Here is a 12,240-nt window from a genome sequence, read left to right as displayed (position 1 = left end):
TCCGGCAGCTTCTAGTGCAATTTTTATCTCCCTTCTCACTCACCCCCCCCTTCAATATCCCTTTCTTCTCATCGCTTTTCAAAGTATAGTAGCCTTCGACCCCTAACGCCATTTAATGTTTTCAGGTCACGATTACCAATATTTGTGATAATACTGTTATCCGTTTCAGTATATTTATTCCCGTGTTTGTTACGGAGTCCAGAATCAAAAATACCCTAAATATTTAACATCAAAAAGTTAAGTTTATAAAGGTGATTTTTTCTGTTGTTGTTGTTTTTTTTTTCTGTGTCACGCAAGGTTTACTGCAGAATATCAACGCCAGAAGTCTGTTTTTATTCAAACTAATTTACTCAATTTTATGACGTATAAGAAAATCCAACATTCAACCATAAACGTCGGGCAGAAAAAAGGGGGGTTTCAGCCCCCTACTTAAAACGCCCCTTCCCAGCTGTTGCGTTGTTTTGCAATTCTGTGGAAGGGGGAGGGGGTGTCGAGATTCTTCGCAGTTCTTATGAATAGAGTTGGAAGCAAAACATATTAAAATTAGACTCCCCCCACCCTCACACACCTAAAAATATATTCGAGTCCTGTCTACGCTATACCACTTGTGGAAAACAACCAAAAAAAGTTCATAATAAAAAAAAAGTAATTACTGTGGTTATAGCGTCCAAAAAGCTGCACAATAAACTACATTCACTGTGTCTACTGCAGGGAGTGAAGCAAAAATTTAAGAGTTATTACGCCCTCTAGCTCATCGGTGATCTCAGTGTCTAATAAACGCAGATGAAGAAATAACAGGCATATGGTCGAAGTACAGAAAAGTGCCTTAACTGTATAATTTGGAAGAACCAACTTTTGGGTGATTTTGATAAGCCAGTCACGAGATGCAGAATTATTTTATAAACCAATCATGAGACACAGAATTATTTTATAAACCAATCATGAGATAAAGAATTATTTTACAAACAAATCATGTGATACAGAATTATTTTATAAACAAATCATGATATAGAATTATTTTATAAACCAGTCATATGATACAGGATTATTTTATAAACAAATGATGAGATATAGAATTATTTTATAAACCAATCATATGATATAGAATTATTTTATAAGCCAATCATGAGATATAGAATTATTTTATAAACCAATCATATGATACAGAATTATTTTATAAGCCAATCATGAGATATAGAATTATTTTATAAACCAATCATATGATACAGAATTATTTTATAAGCCAATCATGAGATATAGAATTATTTTATAAACCAATCATGTGACACAGAATTACCTTAATGTATGGATAAGAGAATAATAACGCCCATGATAGTAATTTAATAAACTTAGAGAAAAAAAATGATGTGGGGTTCTAATCCCCGTAGAATTAGCATATGAGAAGAAGAGGGAAATATTTTTCCAATTTTTTGTGTCTTACCGTTGCTTCTACAACGTCCAAGATAGTGATAACATTCGGTTATCAGACTGTGAACAAAATTTTACTGAAACGAACTTTTATCACTTCTGAACACTTTCATTACAAATATTCTCTCATTATGGCGTCACCTGATGACAGTTGTAGAAACTATAATATACACGCAAAAGGCTTAATGAATAAAAAATAAACTGATTAGTTACTAAAATTCCAGCAGTTTTAAACGTTCCAGCTATCGTTTTGAGGTTAATGACTCTAATTAAAAGTTATTGAGTGCCAACCCTAGTCAAAAGTCATTCAGTCTTGTCAAGAAAAGTTAGTTGTTGAGTTATGTTGCTGATGGAAGGTTGCTGAGCGTTGTTTCTGATATAAGAAGTTATTGTGTATTAATATTAATACATTCTACTTCCAGTAAGGACGTATAAATTGGTTTTCCTTCAGCATTGTGGATTTCACATTGAATGGATCCTAAAAACTGAGAAACTTTCTTCCAAAACGACTTCCTTTTCTCAAAGCTTCCTGTGATCAGGAAGTCGGTTTTGATTTATCACTATGTATATTATCTGCTATTTACACCTCATATAAAATGGCCACTCAGTAAGATAGAATATAAGTTTTTCTTTAAAACTAGATCATAACTGGTCACATGTAAATAAAAACGTAAATATATCCAATTTATCAACCCCACCTCAGCGGTAAGCGTGAGGGATTATAACGTTAAAATCATGGATTCAATCCCTGCGGTAGGCACAGCGTAAAATAGCCCTTTGTAAAGCTATGAAATTAAACAAACAAATGAGTACGGTAGCTAACCCTAACTGTGAACGAATAGTTGAAATAATTGGCCATTAGTAACTGTTACAAGCGCAGACATGCTGTATCATACCGTTTATATTCTGACAGTTCAATTATCTTCGTGTATGACAAGTACAATACTGTTAGCCAAATGATGAGTCATACAAGATTAACTCCTTTTCTGTGTTTGTTGTTGTTGTTGTAAGATGAGGAATGTACCAAAATGGTTTTCTTATTACTTTGTTGTTGCATTCACGAGTACGGCGTAACGTTTCAGGTCAACTCTCTTGAGTTTTTACTGAAGTCATTGGTCAGCATGTGGGTATACGACCTTACTGTTAAATAATCTTGACATTACTGGTCATGATCTGGTGCATATCTTTGTCATGTTTGGAGTTAAAAGTCCTTGCCCCTCAGAAAGATACTACGTTAAAGTCACGTTAGGGTGTGACGAAAGGAAATAGACGCGATATGGACAAAGAAATGCTATTTGCATGCTTAGTTACAGGGAGTTTAGTTGGCCCGGGTGGGGGAGGGGGGGAGTCGAGAAAATTATAGAGGAATGTTTCTGTATATGTGACATGCTACAGAAAATACGCACTCAAGCCATAACAATATGTAAAACTAAACCTTCCTATATAGTAGAACAGTAAAATAACTCTCCTAACATTGTTCGTGTTTTTTTATTCACTTTTATTTCTCTCCCTCTGTATGCTGTTCTCATTCGCTAGTTTCTTTATTTCCCTCGTTCTTTTTGTCCTTCATCAACTTACACTTCCGATTTCCCTTTTCCAAAAATTTACCCTTATTTTTCCCCTCTCATTCCTCGTGCTCGTATGTTGTTGTTTTTTTCTGCTTTGATACAACTATTTATCGGTCTTTTCTTTTCTGTCTAATAAAAAAAAAAATCCAACTAGAAGATATAATTATTCTAGCTTTTAATATAATCTCTCGGCATGCCCCTCCTCCATTCTGTCATGCGGCACGTGAGGCTGCACGAGAAGGGCAGCTGAAACATCAGTTGCTCCAAGAACAGCTGGGTTAGTTTATAAGTGTACGGGGTAAGGAACGTTGGCTAAACAGTTACTCGGGTCGAGCAAGTAAAAAAAGGCAGGCTGTAAAACCAGTATAATTGTGTTTAAGCTAATACTAGCGCGAACTACTGTTATAATATAGTGGAGGGAAACTACTGATACAACTGTTACAGGTAACTTGTTAGACATTTTATAGATACGTTGCATTAAATGAGTAATTATAGATATTATAATTTATATATGTATCTTAAGATTTCTCGATATTTGCTACATTGTGTTGTATGACCGAGATCTTTTTGAAACGAATTAAAAAACCCGAAACGATAAAATGTTAAAAAAAAAACTCTTTCAGACAATATTTAAATTATTTGTTTTATTTATTTAAAATTCCGGTTTTTTTTGTTTTAAAAACCAATGCATATTTTAGTACTGCACTCGAGAATGGTTGTTTAAAGTTTAATAATGTAAAGTTTATTATATTTATCTTTAAGTTAACACCAAAAACAAACTTTTAAAACGAAATAATGTATTTTAAAATAGAAATGGACCCCTAGTGGATAAAAAAAAAAGTTTGTTTGTTGTTGTAAAGCACAAGGGTACACACCTGGATGTCTGTGCTCTGCTTACTGCAGGTATCGAAACCTGAAATTTAGAGTTATAAGCCTAGTGACTTACGCTGAGCCACCAAGGAACATTTAAAAAAAAAGGGTAAAAGACAAACAGTCGTTAAAAGAGAGAGTGACTTTTCCCATACTTTAATACAACTGTTTGTTTTTGACTTTCAGGTGTAGTCCCGTATTTTAATACAACTGTTCGTTTTTAGTTGTATTAAAATACGGGACTACACCTGAAAGTCGTTCGTTTTTGTTTTTGACTTTCAGGTGTAGTCCCGTATTTTAATACAACTGTTCGTTTTTGTTTTTGACTTTCAGGTGTAGTCTCGTATTTTAATACAGCTGTTCGTTTTTTGTTTTTGACTTTCAGGTGTAGTCTCGTATTTTAATACAACTGTTCGTTTTTGTTTTTGCGGGTCGAGGGATCGAATCCTAGTCGCCCTGTCAAATATGTGAGTGTTAAAATGTGACGGTCCTAATATTTATTGGTAAAAGAGAAGCTCAAGAGTTGTCGGTGGGTGGTGTTACTATCTGCCTTGAGAGATGTGCGCCACTAGTTAAATCTGCCCGAGAATCACCTATGTTGATGTAACATTTTAGGTGTTCCAACTGTCTAAGCGGCCTCGGGACTCAAGAAAGAAAAAAATGACAGAAAGTATTGGCTTTTAAATAACGAACGTTTCTCAACAAGATAGTTAAAATGTGAACTTCACGGCTATATAAATTTTGTTATTCGTTTTGCTCTATCAAGCTATAAAAATATCTAAGTAAAACTCGTGAAATGAAAAAAAAAAAATGCATGACCGAAGCCGAGGAATTTCTTGATAAAATTTTACAATCGGAAGAGATTATATTTACAAATTATGCTATTGACCTGTTACCTGTTTATATTCTTTTTTTTTACATTCAAAACGTATTATAATGATTATATACTCGCAGCTTTTTGAACCTAGCAATACTTATTGTATGTATTATCAACGCCAGATGGAGCTTTAAATAAATATGGCAAATGCTGGTCGCGTCATTCGTAAAGTTTATATACATTTTACTTAGTTTGTTATTGAAATTGGTATCTAGGGTGGATGTAATTTTGGGTATTTCATGCACAAAGAATAAGTCAACCAGGAATTTTTGAGTTAATAATATGAAAGAAAAAAAAATATCTCGTGACTCTGAACAGTTCTGTAGTTTTCAAACTGAAAGATGGCGTAATGCTAATTGCCTAAAAGAACGGTGATAATAATAGTTTGGTTGTTCTACCTGAAGTGGCAGGCAGAAGTTAGTGGTACGGCATCATTATAGGAAAACTGTTTAAATTACTTTGTCGTGATCGGCGAAGCAAGGGCGTCCTGAGTATCAATAAGATGGAAACCCTGGTGACGTTAGCAAGTTATCACCTTCGGGCCATGGACAGTTGCCATTACGTAACTCAGTCAAGTGTAATTCAGTTTACGAACAAATTATCTACATATTTCCCATCACGTAAAAACAATGCAATGACGAAGGGCGGGAATTTATCGCTTTCTGTCAGCATATGTATCCAGAACTTCGTTAGTTCGTGAGCTTGAGCGCAATCTGGTGATTAACGTGTCCATCCTATGAATTCGAGTGTTCGTGGCTCGCGTCGCGTTGCCGGAAATCCGAGTGACAGTTAAATCTCATTGTTTGATCAGACAAGGACAGCCCAAAAATTAGCTACTGTTTCCCCTTTTTTTTTTGTCTAATCTGTTTGTTTTTGTTTTTGAATTTCGCGCAAAGCTACACGAGGGCTATCTGCGCTAGCCGTCCCTAATTTAGCAGTATAAGACTAGAGGGAAGGCAGCTAGTCGTCACCACCCACTGCCAACTCTTGGCCTACTCTTTTACCAACGAATAGTGGGATTGACCGTCACTTATAACGCCCCCACGGCTGAAAGGGCGAGCATGTTTGGTGGGACGGGGATTCGAACCCTAACTATCTGACCATGCCGGGCCATTGTCTAATCTATCAGTTCGAAATTAGGAAGTGGCCTTTGTGTAGCGTTGCGTGAAAAAAAAAAAGAAAAAAAAAACTATCGATAGGTCACTTAACACTGAGCAGGTTAAAGATATAGAAATACAGACTAATTATCTTGTAGCCAGTGTAGATTTTATCCAGTTTATTTTAGAGAATGTATTTTAGGTTTATTTTTATCAGATACATTCAAAGACACTTTTATTGGCACATTATTACCCCAAGTTTACTCTTCATTGGAGACATTCATTCTTGAGACATTATTTGCTCCAGTGATCATTCAGGTAATTATTTTTTCTTTTATAATTCTTATATTTGAATAAGGGTTCGAAATTAAGAATATGTTAAGAACTGTTAGTAACAGACACAGAAAAACAAAGGTGTAAGTACATTATGAGCGTGCAGTGTTAAATTAATTAGACACTCGTTGTTACATTTTATCGTGGTGGTTAGGGCGCTCGATTCGCAATCTGTAAGTCGTGGATTCGAATCCCTGTCATTGAACATGCTCGCCCTTTCAGCTATGAGAGCATTATAATGTGATTGTCAATCCCACTATTTTTGTTGATAAAAGAGTAGCCCAAGAGTTGGCGGTGGGTGGTGTTGACTAGCTGCCTTCCCTCTAGTCTATCACTGCTAAATCAGGGACGGCTAGCGCAGACAGCCCTGGTGTAGCTTATATAATACCTCTCCCCCTCCATGCTCAGCGGTAAGTCCTGAGGCTTATAACACTAACAACCGGGTTTCAATACCCGTGCTGTTCATAGCATGTGTAACTTAACAAACAAAGAAGGTGCATAATGGTTTTACTTAATTGTCAGCAAAATATTTTTTCGTTCAAAAAGGGAGCAATGAGGAAGGGATCCAAGTAAGTCTCACATTTTATAATTAATTATCACCTGTAAATTAACATCGCTTTAGCTGAGGAGTTAGTCATATCAAAACAATAAGATGTTGTTTTGGTTTCACTATATTTTAGTTACCCTACCTTGCGATCAATTTTTGTATTCTACACTTTTAGAATTCTTAAACTTAGTGCGTGGTGTGAAATGTTCTTACTTGTATGAGTTTTATTTTATCTAGCTGATAAGTATTATGCTTAGTTATTAAGACGATTATTATGAGCGCCATCTGGCGTGAATGTGTTAAAAGTAAAAATCAAAAACTCCTGACAGATTAGTGGAGTAGAATAAAAACATTGAACTGTCTGGACCGATTTGATTGTATAGTGTGTTTTTTTTTTCTCTCTCGGTTCTTAACAATGTAATTGTGTTTAAAATAGTACATGTATATTTGACATTAGTCCTATACATAACTTTTATTTTTACAAATGACAGAGATTTACCGTTTATTCACCGATTTCGTAACTAGCACACTTTCTAAGAGATGGCTCTCAAATATGTCAGATTTTCCTATTCGGTTCCAGAACTTGGAAGCATTTTGGCTTCGTTAGTCTCATTTGAGGTAGAAAACTGGAAGCTGTCAGTTGTCAGTTAATAAATTGTGTAAAGCAGCCGACGACTAGAACCCTTACGAACAGGCCTAACGTTTTTTTTCTACCTCTGTTATAACTATATTTCGTCACGACTGGTTGAGTCTCAGTCATGCATAATATCGAAGAACGTGACGGATATTGGTCTAACAAGACTTGCTGAAGAAAGAAACAGCATAGTGGCTGCTAGGCCTAACATCTACAACGAAACAATTAAAATTGGTAACGACATGGACATTAAGTGAAACGTAATAAATAGTCTAGTATTTCTGTAAATATTCAGGAAGGTGTTTAATAATATAGTATGATAGAATGATTCTCTGTTCACCACTTAGAAGTTGTTTAATTATTCCTGTTGTAATAGTTTTTCATTATCGATTCTAAAGTTTTGATAATTTTATTATTGTTATTTATAAGTATATTTGAACAAAGAAATTCAATATAAAACACACACACACACACACACACACACACACACACATTAAAAACTAGAATATTTATCATGAATATTTTTAAGAAAGTATACGATTGTTTGTAGTAATCATACATAGTAGCGCTATTGTGGGGAGGCGAGCCAAAAGGGGGCCCGAATCGTAACAACAATTATAGGGAAATAAATGTAGGGGACTTACTTTTTTATGCGGCGGGGGGCATCTTTTGTAGTTACGCCATTGATGAGGTATAAGAAGTATTTTTCTTCTTAGTTGGTCAAATTATACTTGGATTGCATTAATAAAAGGAAAAGATGCTCACTTGCGTCCGAAAAGGTTGGATTAAAGAGAATATGGTTAATTTTAAAGGTAAGCTTGAGGGCTTAACATTAAAATTTGTGGTTTGATCCATGCGGTGGGCACATAGCCCATTGTGCAGCTTAGCGCTTGAAGCAAATAAACTGGTTTTAAAGAAGTTGATGAACCTTTTTTTTTATTTTTGTTTATAGGGATAATAACTTAATTTTGAATACCCTTTTTGACGTGGGAGTAATTCAATAATATTCTTTTAGGCAAATTCCACACTATATTTGTCGCAAGCTTTCAAACTTGTACATTTAATAACTTTTCTTCATAGGAGAGTAGTTTTAAGCCTATTTTTATAAATAGCTTTGCTTAAAGAAGAGTTCATGAATTAGCTTGCGAAAAATGTATATAACGTGGAATCAGCCTGATATTATAATTTTTACTGAATTATTCCCACACTCAAAATAATATTAATTTTAAGTTTGGAATTATAATTTTATGTTGAAGTATAAGTTGAAGTTTAGACTAAGGCTGTTTAATAACCTGTCTCAAATAGATTGTACCCCTTTCCCGCTATGTTTGTTTATATTTCTTTGTCAACGTATTTTTAGTCCCGCGGCATAGTGGCTCATAGAATGGCTCTGAGTTTTTCAAGTACAAACTTGTAGCTCTGGCCGATTTGAGATCCAATTAGAGTTTTGGACTCGGGAGGTTTCGATTAACATATTTGACCACATGCAAGGTCTCGTAGATTAATTTACTCCAATCCTGCCTAAAATAATTCAATTTGAGGGTAGGCTGGTAGAAATCCTGATGAGTAATAAAATCGAATCAGGTATACGCGCACCCTACGCTTGGTATATTACTGGCGCACAAAAATATAGCTAACAAAAAAGGAGAAAAAAAAGGTTTCGTAGATTAATTTACTCTAATCCTGCCTAAAAGAATTTCAACTGCCGCGGCTTATGAGGATTCTCTCTCTTGTTAATCATTAGATATGCGTGATGATTAAATTAATATGTGAATCTATTAAAATAAGTTATTCCTTTTTTTACATAGGTTATTCATATTTCTATATTTGGCTTGAGAAGAACTGATTTTAATTCAAAGCTGAGTTCCCCAAGTGGCATTAAACTGACATGCAACACAACAGCGCCCAATAAAAAATAACCTTTAAAAAGGAAAACTACATGAAAGAATACCTCTATTTGCTGAATAAAAAGGGGGGAAAAGGTATTCATATGACATCGTATTTCTGTGTAAGCGACCTTCAATTCTTCACTTAATGCCATTCACCCTATGGTTGTTAAGCCATATGTGTAGCTTAATATGCCATTGTTCATATGACGTTCCTGCTTTTGAATAAAACGTCAGTGAAACACAATATGACACCAGCTTCCCAGAGAGGGTACTATTAATCTTTGTATGTAGAATTTTTTTTATGCTGCTACCCAATACATGACGAATAGCTGTCGTTTTGTCCTGCTTCTAGTTTTGTGTATTAGGACAGAAATCATTTCATTTGGTCTTATCAGAAAACAGAAGTTCGTTGGTCCATTGACCAGGTGTGGGCTACTTGGCCTCGTAGGTTATACAGAGATTGGTTGGATGCTTTATATGAAATTCCATTGAAAGTCATAAGAAAGAGACCTTTCATAATCGAACCATCGGTATGCGGTTAATATGAGACGTTTTATACCCCCCTCCTTTTTTTAACAAAGATGACACGAGATATTGTTAGGATTTAGCATTCTCCTCGTGATTTAAATACTACGACAAGGAGGGTATTCTTGTAATGCATTGATTACCGTCTCATTTTTTAGGGAGGTTAAAATGGCTTTAGTATTAGATACTTTATCACTCATTATTGCTTTTTACTCAACCTTTAAATTATCAACTTGTTTTTATACCTTTCACTGCCAGTGTGCTCCACATACTGCATCATATTGAGTAAGTCATACGTTTTTTTTTGTCAATTACAACAGTCATGTAAAAATAATGACCAAAAACTGGGCGAAATTACTAACTTTCTGTGTAATATACGTAGGGAACCATACCTATAACTATTGGGATTAATTACAGTATTTATGTATTATTAGAGAGATGTAACCAACAGTGTCTCATGGACCCACAAACAATCTGGTGTCTTGGTGTATAAATATTTTAGAAAACGTGTTTTTAAGAGCTCCACGTAAAGCAACTGTAGTTATACACCTTAATCCACGTAAAGCAACTGTAGTTATACACCTTAATTAATAGTGAAGTATCTGATTAAGAATAATAAGGGCAACTTTGAAACATTCTATCGTCATGAAAGTATAAAAATGCAAAGAAATGAGCGAATCCAGACCGTGGCTCCGCTTCCTTTTATAAAATGAACTATTTAAAATATAAACATGTCCAGATGGCATTCAAATTAGATCCGTTACATAGATTATTATGATCACATAGCTAAACCTTTCGATCTGGTGATAACGAAAGTTTTGGTTGTAGTTGTGCCACGGGTGTACTTTACACATAGGGATGAGAGAGGGAGGGGGGTTGGTCAGGTCCTTCACTTTTTTCATTAACTGGACGATTATCCCATCATACTTCAACAACAATATTTTTTTTCCCATTTTAGTTACAGATTAATTTACTCCAGGACCCAATAAAACCAGCACCAAGTACTATATAGTCGAAGAATCTCTTTTATATGGAACACGTAATAATTGTTCTTCATTCACCACCACTACTTCTGAAACCAAAGTTACGCTCCCAAACTACATGGTCCAGGCAACAGCTGGATCATCATGTGACTTCAAAGAGTGTCTCTCATTGGTTCCAACCTCGGTTGATTTGTTTATTTATTTATTTTTCAGTGTGGAACAGAGGTTGATACTAGGAGACGGAGAATATCAAGGTAAAAACTGACTTTTGTTGTAAAATAACAGTGGGACAGCGGTGGGTTTACGGACTTACAACGCTAAAATTCAGTGTTCGATTCCCCACGGTGGACACAACAGATAGTCAAATGTGGCTTTTTTTTTTCTGGAACAAATATACCTTTGGGCAAGAGTCTAATTTTTTTGTGGGATTAATAGGTTTATTAATATATATTGAATAACAGATTAAGTGTGTTAATTCATTCTAAGATCAATATTAAGGCGGTTTATTAACACTAATTATACTGATTGATCTTCAAGAAGTTTCTGTACGTGAACATTAAGATAATTATATGAAAGCATCTTGAGATCGATACACAAAGATATCCATTCTGTCTACTTACACTTTAATTGTACTTCTTTTTTTTTCTAATTGCTTCCACTATTTGCGTTTTAGAAAATTACTTGCGTTATCTTCGTTTCTCATTTGATGGAGGATGGTGAAAAACGTGGATGTCACGCATTCTAAGAGTCATCTATAAATTCTATTAAGATTATGAAAATCGGATATTATAATACTCGGAAACCATCCATTAGATACTACACACTAGAACATTTGGACATATTAGGGGGTAATTGCAGACAATACATTTGTCCAATCAGACGAACTCCACAGTTAAGGATTAGTAAGTTGTCTGTATGTACATAAATATTAAAAAATAAAGCTTGTGCCCATTTTTTTTCGTAATTATTACGTAATTTCTTACTTAACTCTTCGGTCACGAGTAAGCCATCTGAAACAATCTCGGTACAAAGGTGTCGCGTTTTTATCTTATTTCGGCAGATTATTTTAAAGTGAACTTGACTGTTTTCTAACAAGTATACGTGTTGTTGTTTTGATTATTTATTTTCCTTTTAAAAACCTGAGCAAAAATATTGTTACGCATACGTGACAAGACAAATAAGGCTTACGATATAAAATTACAGAACGGAAACAGCTGAACGAATCTTGGTAGGAGAGGTATCTGAAGAATTAAGGCCCACCCAAAACTTGCTGAGGGGAATGGGGAAACAGTAAAAGTAAAGCATAATAACTGAAAATGGCAGATCGTTGTGCCGCTTTAAACTGTGTAAGAAATGTCAACACTTGAAATAAATGTTCATTTATAATTATCTTGTGGACTTAACCCTATGTAAGACGTATCAGTTTGTACAAACCTCCTACAAATGGCTTGATTTTATATCTAATACACGAGGTTTGACATCTGTACTT

General features: G+C 34.8%; 1 protein-coding gene across 2 annotated transcripts in view; it reads left to right on the top strand.

The window, feature by feature from the left end:
- Positions 1-3,279: 3,279 nt before the first annotated feature.
- The window catches only part of LOC106463753 (TNF receptor-associated factor 4-like), a 25,995-nt gene continuing 17,034 nt past the window's right edge, over positions 3,280-12,240 (top strand). Inside the window, exons 1-2 of one of the 2 annotated variants that reach the window (XM_022391326.1) lie at positions 3,280-3,440; positions 10,965-11,005. The gene's annotated coding sequence lies outside the window, so the exon portion shown is untranslated. The remainder of the gene's footprint in view (positions 3,441-10,964; positions 11,006-12,240) is intronic. The other variant, XM_022391327.1, reaches the window with a different exon arrangement.

The sequence above is a fragment of the Limulus polyphemus genome, unplaced genomic scaffold, assembly GCF_000517525.1.
Source record: "Limulus polyphemus unplaced genomic scaffold, Limulus_polyphemus-2.1.2 Scaffold1474, whole genome shotgun sequence".
NCBI lineage: Eukaryota > Metazoa > Arthropoda > Merostomata > Xiphosura > Limulidae > Limulus > Limulus polyphemus.
Note: the sequence above shows the minus strand (reverse complement) of the source record. Positions and strands in the feature narration are given on the sequence as shown.